Source organism: Otolemur garnettii, unplaced genomic scaffold (assembly GCF_000181295.1).
Source record: "Otolemur garnettii isolate 467f Iridium unplaced genomic scaffold, OtoGar3 scaffold00158, whole genome shotgun sequence".
NCBI lineage: Eukaryota > Metazoa > Chordata > Mammalia > Primates > Galagidae > Otolemur > Otolemur garnettii.
The window spans coordinates 4,092,103-4,103,008 of NW_003852553.1; positions in this window are offsets into that span (position 1 = coordinate 4,092,103).

Sequence of the window (10,906 nt, forward strand, 5' to 3'; positions counted from 1 at the left end):
CACCTTAGGTGTATGTGGCTGGCGCCTTAGCCGCTTGAGCCACAGGCGCCGAGCCCACTCTTTTTTTTTTGTTTGTTTGTTTGTTTGTTTCTTCATCATTCTTTAATATTGGAGGCCCCCAGGGTCCAGTCATTGACCAGTTTCTCTCACTCCATCCAGTCTCTCTCTAAGTGCTTTCATGCATTTTTATAGCGTTGCATATAATCTCTTTTAATTATTTTATATAGACAATACAGTCAACATATTTCAAGGATCACATGATCCTTTAAAGTTATACAGTGAAATCTTGCTTCCACCTGCCTGCATTCATCCTATTTGTACCCCCAACAGTAATAACAATAGTTATTTGTCTATCCCTCCAGCGTCCTTATGCAAATATAAGCATCTATGGGTTTATTTTCTCATTTTCCACAAAAAGTAGTATACTATAAACATTGTTCCATACCTGTCTTTGACTAAACTATACACGCACACACACAGAGGAATCTTTGCATATTACCAGTGCATATTCAGGCCAGGCACCGTGGCTCATTCCTGTAATCCCAGCCCTTGGGAGGCCATGGCAGGTGGATTCCTCAAATTCAGGAGTTGGAGAGCAGCCTGAGCAGGGTAAAATCCCATCTCCACTTAAAAAAAAAAAAAAAAAAAAATAGAGGCCGGGCGAGGTGGCTCATGCCTATAATCCTAGCACGCTGGGAGGCTGAGGCAGGTGATTGCCTGAGCTCACAGGTTCAAGACCAGCCTGAGCAAGAGAGAGACCCCTAAAAATAGCCAGGCATTGTGGCGGTGTCTATAGTCCCAGTTACTTGAATATCTTGTAACTATTCCCTGATTTATGCAACCAGCCTCCTACTAATGCACGTATAGGTTGTTTTCTATCTTTTGCTATCACCAACAATAGTGTAATGAATAATTAACTTTTTACACCTAAGTATATCCATTGAAAGTAGGATATATTACTAAGTTGTTCCCCACAGGAGTTTGTGCTTCCACAGCTTGCACTTCCACCAGCAATGTACACGCATGCTTTTTCTCCCCCATAGCTTTATTTACAAGCATACCATCAAACTTGTTTTTGGGCCAATGTTTTTTTTTTTTTTTAACCTGTGTAGTTCTAATTTATAATTCTTTTCTGAGAGAGCTTAAACACCTTTCCATATGTTTTAGACATATTTGTATCCTTTTTCTATAAATTCTTTTCATAAACGTCTTTTGTCTTTTTTTTACACTTTAATCTATTACTGATTTGTAGACGCTCTATATATTGAGATGATTAGCTCTTTGTTATATAAGTAGCCAAGTCTCTTTTGTTTTTTTATATTTTGTCATTTATGTTTTCTGTATGCTCATGGTGTTTTGTTTTTCAGCTATACAGAGAGTTTCTTAATTTCTTTCTTTCTTTCTTTTTTTTTTACAGGTGCCCACCACAATGCCTAGCTATTTTTCTGTTGCAGTCGTCATTGTTGCTTAGCTGGCTTAGGCTGAGTTCCAACTGCCAGCCTCAGTGTATGTGGCTGGCACCATAACCACTGTGCTATGGGTGCCGAGCCTTTTTTTTTTTTTTTTTTTTTTGATACAGAGTCTCACTATGTCACCCTGGGTAAAGTGCCATGGCATCACAGCTCACAACAACCTCAAACGCTTGGGCTTAAGTGATTCTCTTGCTTCAGCCTCACAAGTAGCTGGGACTACAGGTTCCTGCCACAATGCCCGGTTATTTTGTGGTTGTTGTTGTTGTTGTAGTCATCATTGTTGTAGTCATCATTGTTGTTTAGCAGGCCTGGGCCAGGTTGGAACCTGCCAGCCCTGGTGTATGTGGCTGGTGCCCTAACCACTGATCTATGGGTGCCAACCCTGTAGTATGTTTTATTAGCTTTACTATCTAGTCATCTCTTCAGTACTCTTTTATTTAGAGGTTTTCTGATTTTGTTTATTTAAAGAAATTTATAATCAGTTTGTCTAATCCTAAGATGCTGTCAAGTTTTCGGAGGATGATGTTAATTTGTAAATTAATTTAGGAATAATGGACATTTATGATGAGTCATTCAAGTTGTCTTTTTTTTTTTTTTGACTCTCAATGATGTTTTAAAACTTTATATAGGCTCAGCGCCCATAGCTTAGTGGTTAGGGCGCTGCCCACATGCACTGGGGCTGGTGCCTGGCCAGGGCCTGCTAAGCAACAATGACAACAATAACAACAATAACAAAAAGCCAGCTGTTGTGGTGGGTGCCTGTAGTCCTACCTATACCAGAGGCTGAGACAAGAGAATCGCTTGAGCCCAGGAGTCTGACGTTGCTGTGAGCTGTGATGCTACATTAGTCTACTGAGGGTGACATAGTAAGACTCTGTCTCCAAAAAAAAAAAAAAAAAAACTTTATATAGATCTTCATATTTCATGTGAAGTTTATCCTTAAGTATGTAATCTTATTTGTAACTTTTAAACTGGATATCTTCCATTATGTTTCCTAACTGGTAATTATATATATTCATTTCTGTGTATTTTATTTTCTGCTACCTTACTGAGATGTCTTATCATTTATAGTAGTTTCTCATTACTTCTCTTGGCTTTTTCAGGTTGAGAGTTACATCATGTACAAATAATGATAGTTTTACTTGCTCTTTGCAAATTTTTAGACCTCTAATTTATTTTCTCTTATTTAATTGTTTTGGTTAGTATTGCCAGTACAATGTTAAATAGTAATGGTGAATTCTGATGTTTCCCCATTAAGCATGATGCTATAATAAGTGTTAAATGTGTTAAGACTATCAATCTATGTTTTGAGTTTTTATTAAATGTGAGTATTGAATTTGTCACATCTTTTTGGTCTTTATAGAAATGACTATATGTTTTTTCTTCCCTAGATTTATTAATATACTTAAGTATTTTCAAATAATGTGGTACTCCTCACCATCTGAACAAAGAACTGAACAGGTAGTGGATAGCAATGGATGCTTCTACTTTCTCCTCTCCCCCTTCCCTGCCCTCTCCTTGTTGCTCCTCCATCTCATTAAGTGGCACCATTATTCACCTAGTCACTCAGGTCAAAGCTGAGAAGTCATTCCTTTTATCTTTCATACCACTTACCAGCAAATCTTTTAAATTCTAATTCCCAACATGCCTACTGCATCATCAACACTGCTAAAATCCTGGTCCAAGTTCGCTTTTTTCTCATCTGAACTGTAACAGCTTGCTTAACTGGTCTCCCTGCCTCCATCATGACTTATAAGACTCCTGCAATAACCTTCCCTCATCCACTCTGCTACTCCTTTCAATTGTTAATCATGCCAAGCTCATCCTTTCTGCTGGAACCTTTCATCACATGGCTGTCTCCTCATTCAGGATTCAACTCAAGTGTCAGACACCTCTCCATAGAGGCCCTCCCTGACATTCCTAGCCAACTACTGTAATTATAAAGTATGGAAGCTGTGCTAACACAAAGATGTTCACCCCGGTGGAGCTCTGGGCCAATCTCTTCTCTGTGGGAGGTAGGGCAGGAGTGGCTGACATTCAGGATTCTTCTTTGGCCACCTCACTCCAAGCTTTTGAGGGACAGGTTGCAGAGGGTCTGTGCTGTCACTCCTGGCCACTAGATGCATCACACTCCAGGTAGATTTGTGATTCCTGGTACCTCAACACTCCTGAATACGTAATAATGAGCACCATCCTGCCCTACTGTCTTCCTGCCATGAAAGTGTCTATAGCATGGAACCACTTTTGCGTTCTTTCTTTCTTTCTTTTTTTTTTTTTTTGAGGCAGAGTGTCAAGCTGTTGCCCTGGGTAGAGTGCACTGGCATCACAGCTCCCAGCAACCTCCAAGTCAGGCTCAAGTGACCCTCTTGCCTCAGTTTTTCTATTTTTAGTAGAGATGGGGGTCTCGCTTTTTTGCTGAGGCTGGTCTTGAATTTGTGAGCTCAAGCAGTCCATCCGCCTCATCCTCCCAGAGTGCTAGGATAGGCGTGAGCCACTGTACCTGGCCACTTTTACTTTTTAAAAATAAAATGCTCTCTATTCATGAACAAGGGAATACCACCCCACTGCCTGGAACCGTCAGCAAATGCCTTTACCGCTGAACAATTTCTTTCTTTACTGTGTGGTGAGAATAATAGTACCTTCTCTATACAATTAAGGGATGATCTATTTTAAGTGCCATTTTTATGTCTATGGTTCTATATATATATAATATATATAATTGTAGACTTTCATGTCCAGCCCCCACCCTCGCCAATCCTTTTGCTACTCTCCCACGGTAGGAAGCTAAGAGCCAACCTGGCAGTGCCTTATCTCACCCCTCTATTAGTCAATCACCTAAGTCTGCCTTATTGTTTCTAAACTTTGCTCACATCTGCCGCTTTTTCCCTTCCATGTTGCCTTCAGCTTCCACCACAGAAACAGCTGCCTCTCAGCTTCCTTTTTCCCTCCCTTCTGTGACAGAGCTCCATTTGCATTCCTTCCTAACAGGCTACCAATTTGGATCAGGATGGCGGCGCGCTTCCCTGCAAACATTTGGCTCCTCAGCAGCCCTCGCCTTCAAGTTCTGGTCAATGAGACGTAGGTGTAAGTCCCTTGGGTGGGTGTGACTTCCCAAACACAGCCTTGGGAGAGGCTATTTGGCTGTACTGTTTTTTCTCCCCTAGGTCGCCAAGTGTGATGCCCAGAAGTTCAGGGATCGGTCTGTTATTACAAAGACAAGAAGACCATGCTAAGATTGATGGAACAAACACCTACATACAGTATGACATAGTAACACCAGCCTGAACATTTTTCTTCTGGACTTCACTGACATAAGAAAAATAAACCCCTGTGCACCTTGGCTTTATCCCTTGGGCTGTATTCTTGCAACTTCTGGGCAGTTTTGGTTTTTTTTTTTCTAAGTTAAAAATTGGGAAGTAATAGGGCCTATAAGCTAGAGGGCAGAGCCAATCCCTTGTCCTGACACATAAGTATTTTTACACTTATTTCCCATATGAGAATTTTTCATTATCCTTTTGCAAATATTATGAGATTTCTTTTTTGTTCTGTTTTTTTTTTGTTGTTTTTTTTGAGTCAGAGTCTCCCTATGTCGCCCTAGGTAGAATGCTGTGACACCACAGCTCACAGTAACCTCAAACTCTTGGGCTTAAGCAATTCTCTTGGCTCAGCCTCCCAAGTAGCTGTGACTACAGGCGCCTGCCACAATGCCTGGCTATTTTTTGCTGTCATTATCATTGTTGTTTTTAGCTGGTCCAGGGTGGGTTTGAACCCTCCAGTCCCAGTGTATGCGGCTGGTGCCCTAACCACTGAACTTCAGGCACCAAGCCTAGATTTCTTCTTTTTATTATTATCATTATTTTTTAAAATTTTGCTTTCAATTTCAGCTGGCTTTCACTCATCTTGAAGTTTTTTTTCCTTTTTGCCTTTAGTGATTCTCTTGCCCTTTGCCTCCCAAGTAGCTGGGACTATAGGCGCCCATCACAACGCCCAGCTTTTTTTTTTTTTTTGTAGAGGTGGGTCTCACTCTGGCTCATGCTAGTCTCAAACCTCTGAGCTCAGGCAATCCATCTGCCTTGGCCTCCCACAGTCCTAGGACTACAGGCATGAGCCACCATGCCTGGCTGAGATTTCTTGTTTTAAGACTCTAACTGTACATTTTCATTTTTCCCATTAAAGAAAAAAATACAGTCCTCCCAGGGATGTGGAGAATATCTGGCCATAGTCACACTGTGGCACTTTGATAGGGACAAAGCCACTACATGGGAAGGCCAATAACAACTGATCAAGAATCAGTGGCCCAACGATAACTACCACCACTCTTGATTTTAAATTTTCTCTATGAGCCGGACATTGCACTCCCTAATCCCTGCAAACACCCTGATATTAAGGAATTATAGGGTATGTTTAAAATGTGAACAGGCTTTTTCTGCCTGTGGACGCTGCCGAGGAAGCTCGTTAAAGCCTCTCTTCCCACCGCCGTCATGTCTAAGTCAGAGTCTCCTAAAGAGCCCGAACAGCTGTGGAAGCTCTTCATTGGAGGGTTGAGCTTTGAAACGACTGATGAGAGTCTGAGCAGTCATTTTGAGCAAGGAGGAAGGCTCACAGACTGCGTGGTAATGTGAGATCCAAACACCAAGCGCTCCAGGGGCTTTGGGTTTGTCACATATGCCACCGTGGAGAAGGTGGATGCAGCAGAATGCAAGGCCACACAAAGTGGATGGAAGAGCTATGGAACCAGAGAGAGCTGTTTCCAGAGAAGATTCTCAAAGACTGGTGCCCACTTAACTGTGAAAAAGATCTTTGCTGGTGGCATTAAAGAAGATACGAACAGTATGGGAAAATGGAAGTGATTGAAATCATGACTGGCCGAGGCAGTGGTGAGAAGAGGGGATTTTTTTTTAATGTGCTATGCAAAGTTAGTCTACTCTGAAGCCATTTGGTAAACGTTCCCAAAAGTGTGAAGCTAGACTTCCTTCAGGGTGATGCCAGGTTCTATTTGAAATTCATTTGCAACCTGCTTGGGTGAAGAAGCCATTGTCTTCAGAAACCTTGGTGTAGTTGAACTGAGGGGTTACTGTTGTGACCTGAAGCTCACCATTTAAAGGAGTCATCCGAAGAAAATCATGGAATTATTGGTTTTAAAGGTGATTGTCGGCATATCGTATGCAATATATCTAAATTGAATAATGGTACCAGATAAAATTACAGATGAGGAGGAAGCTTCTCATCTGTAATTTTAGCTACCATTATCATGTGTATTCAATAAATGATTTAATTCTCTTGGGAAAAAAATATGAATAGTAGTGCAGTTAGTGTTTTGAGAGGCCTCTTACTTTTTAGGGATATGTATTTACCAATGAAATGAAGTGATATCTGGGATTTTGCCTCCAAATAATCAGAGGGGACAGGGGTTCAAGGTATAGATGAAATAGGATTGATCATGAGTTGACAGTTGTTAAAGTTGGATGATTGACAAGTTTCTTTCTTCCCTTTTTTTTTTTTTTTTTTTGAAACAGAGTTTCATTATGTTGCCCTTGCTAGAGTGCCCTGGAGTCACAGCTCATAGCAACCTCCAACTCTTGGGCTTAAGTGATTCTCTTGCCTCAGCCTCCCAAATAGCTGGGACTACAGGTACCCACTGCAACGCCTGGCTTTTTTTTTTTTTTTTTTGCAGTTTTTGGCCGGGGCTGGGTTTGAACCTGCCACCTCTGGTATATGGGGCCAGTGCCCTACTCCTTTGAGCCACAGGCGCTGCCCAACACCTGGCTTTTTTTTTGTTGCAATTGTTATTGTTGTTTAGCTAGCCCTGGCTGTGTTCGAACCTGCCAGCCTCGGTGTATGTGGCCAGCGCCGTAACCACTGTGCTACAGGTGCTGAGCCGATTGACAAGTTTCTTAAAAAATATTCCTTTAGGATAAATTCCCTGCAGTGTTATAGGAACGTGTATGGGTTTTAAGTTGTGTTATAGATTGATGCACTACTAATGGTGTGTAATTGCCGAGTGTGCAAACCCCATGGTTTGTGGTTCCAGAGGTACATTTGTCTTCTCCCAATGTAAATGGTTTGAGAAACAGGCAAAGGGGGTGCCGGTTCCAGTCCTGTGTGGGGGGTTAAGGGGCACAAAAGGAGAAGGATGATGTTAGGAGAGTAAGGATTATGCAGCTCAAAATGATGTTTTGGGCCAGTGCAGGCCCCCGAGTCCCTGCATGGCTCCTTCCCCTTCATCAACACCCTCAAAATGCTAACTCCAGTTGACCCCATGCCTAAGCTCCCCTCAGATCCCCTCTTCTCTTTAACCCACTGCTGCTGCCCTGGTTCAGGCACCCTATGGTCCCCTCACCTGAATTGCTGCAGCAGCCTCAGAATTGGTCTAGCTGTCTTGAGTGTTCTCGCCCTCCACTCCATTCTCTGACTAGAAGTCAGAGCAATCTTTCCAAAGAGTGAATTGTATGTGTTATTATCTTGCTAAAATAAACCCTGCAGTGCCAGTTTAAAAAAAATACAGAAAAACGCATATACGTGATCATATTAATTTAATAGTTTTAACACAAGTATCCATGTAACTATCACCCAAGCCAAGAAACAGAATTTTGCCAGCATCCCAGAGACTATCATACATTCCTTCCTAATTTCAACTCCCTCTTCCTAGAAGCCATCACTACCCTTCCTTGCTCTATAGTTCGAGCACCCAGATATGCAGCCCTAAATATTAGTTTTGCCTGTTTTAGAGCTTTCTTTGTTATATAATGTTCCATTTCATGAATACCACAACATATTTAATCCATTCTGTTATTACTGCATATTTGAGTTGTTTCCAGTATTTTGCTAATAAGAACAATTGCAAAACATGATTTGCAGTTACAGAATTTTCAAACACAAATGTATAGAAGGAAGTGTGTAACGAACCCCCATGGAGCCTCATGTAGCTTCCATGATTAACATTGCAATGCAAGTGTTTTTTTCTTTCTTTTTTTTTTTGAGACAGAGTCTTGCTATGTTGCCCTCACAGCTCACAGCAACCTCAAACTCTTGGGCTTAAGTGATTCTCTTGCCTCAGCCTCCTGAGTACCTGGGACTGCAGGCCCCTGCCCAACACCTGGCTATTTTTTTGGTTGCAGTTGTCATTGTTGTTTGGCAGACCCGGGTATGTGGCTGGCGCCCTAGCCGCTGAGCTATGGTCGCCGAGCCTATTTTTATTTATTTATTTTTGCAGTTTTTGGCCGGGGCCGGGTTTGAACCCACCACCTCCAGTATATGGGGCCAGCGCCCTACTCCTTTGAGCCACAGGCACCACCCTATTTTTTTTATTTTTAGAGGCAGGACCTTACTCTCTTACCCAGGCTGGGGTGCAGTGGTGTGACTATAGCTCACTGCAACCTTTAACTCCGGGGCTCGAGTGATCTTCCCATGTTACCCTCCTGAGTAGTTGGGACTACAGGTGCTGGCCACCATGCCTGGCTAATTTTTTACAGAGACAGGGTCTCACCATGTTGCCCGTGTTGGTCAATGCTAGTGTTTTTAACAAGAGATGTATATGACAATTTCTGGGGGTGCCTTTGCCAAACATACAGGTTCCTCCAGCTTAAACCCTAGGGAGTTTGAGTTGTAGGCTTGGAACTTGGGGTGGGCATGTGTAGTTTGGAAACACACCCTCCATGACTTTGGAGCATGTCTCTGGGTGGGAATCCCTGTTTCAGTGGCTCCCTGTTACCCTCAGTAAAGCCCAGATTCCCATTGTGGCTGACGTTCCGTGGCTCCTTTCTTCTATCTTTCCTACTTTTCTTTTTCTTTTTTTTGAGATAGAGTCTCAATTTGTCACCCTTGGTAAAGGGCTGTGGTGTCATAACTCATAGCAACCTCAAACTCTTGGGCTCAAATGATCCTCTTGCCTCAGCCTCCCAAGTAATGGGGACTACAGGCGCCCGCCACAACACCCGGCTATTTTTTCTATTTTTAGTAGAGATGGGGTTTTGCTCTTGCTCAGGGTGGTCTTGAACTCCTGAGTTCAAGCAATCCACTCGCTTCAGCCTCCCAGACTACTTTTCTTTTTTTAAACCATTCCCTCCCTCAAATACTGACTCAAACCATACAGACCCACGTTCAGTTTTCTGATCTTGCTGGGTCTTTTTCTCACTTCCTGGTTTTTGCAATATGCTGTTTTGTGTCAAAAACACTCTCTTTCGGCAGGGCACAGTGGCTCACACCTGTAATCCCAGCACTCTGGGAGGCCCAGGTGAGAGAATGCCTTGAGCTCAGTAATTTGAAACCAGCCTGAGCAGGAGCGAGTCTCCATCCCCTCTATAATCCTAGCACCCTGGGAGGCTAAGGTGGGTGAATAGCCTGAGCTCAGGAGTTGGGAGACAAGCCAGAGCATGAGCAAGACCCGGTCTCTACTAAAAATAGAAAAACTAGCCAGGCATAGTGGTGCAAGCCTATAGCTTCAGCTACTCAGGAGGCTGAGACAAGAGGATTACTCAACTCCAAGAGTTTGAGGTTGCTGTGAGCTATTTAAACAAGGCACTCTACCTAGGGTGACAGAGTAAGACTCTGTCTAAAAAGAAAAGTACAAAACCCAAAAGAATCCACTCTCCCACTCTCTTTTTCCCTTCCTCTGGGTAATTTCCATCCTTCAGATCTCTTTTGTGATCAGGTCAGTTAGGGGCCTGAGAAACTACAGAAGTACACTTGGCAAGATTTTTTTTTTTAAACTTTGGTCAAAAAAATTATATACAGTAAAATCAAATTTGGGAGGTATACAGTTCAGAGTTTTAACTCACACCCAGACTTGTGTAACCACCACCACTATCGGGATGCAGAATATCTCGGTCATCCTTAAACTCTCCCTCTTCCTGTTTCCTTTTAAGTCACACCATCCCCTCACTCTTAACCCCTGATAACGGCTGATCCATTCACTGTCACTGTAGTTTTGCTTTTTCCAGAGTATCACATAAACAGAATCAGATAGGATATAGTCTTTTGGACTAGCTGCTTTTGCTCCACATGCCTTAGAGATTCAGCCATGTTGTGTGCATTAGTAGAGCTTTCCTTTTCATTGCAGAGTAAACGCAGTATTTCATTGTATGGATGTCCCACAGTTAGTTTCACCATTGATGTGTTGAAGGACATTTATATAGTTTCCACTTTTTGGTGATTATAAAAATGATGTTATAAACATTTGTATATGAATTTTCCTGTGCAAATACTTTTTTTCCCCCTAGGGCTGAATACCTAGAAACTAGGATTGTTGGAAGATATGGTGTGTGTTTAACTTTGTAAGAAATGCCAAATTGTTTTCTAGAGTGGCTATGCTATTTTAAATTCCCACTAGCAATGTATGAGAGTTCCAGTTATTCCGCATTCTCACCAGCACTTGGTGTTGTGTGTTTTTTATTTTAGCCATTCTGGTTTTTTTCTTCTTCTTCTTTTTTTTATTA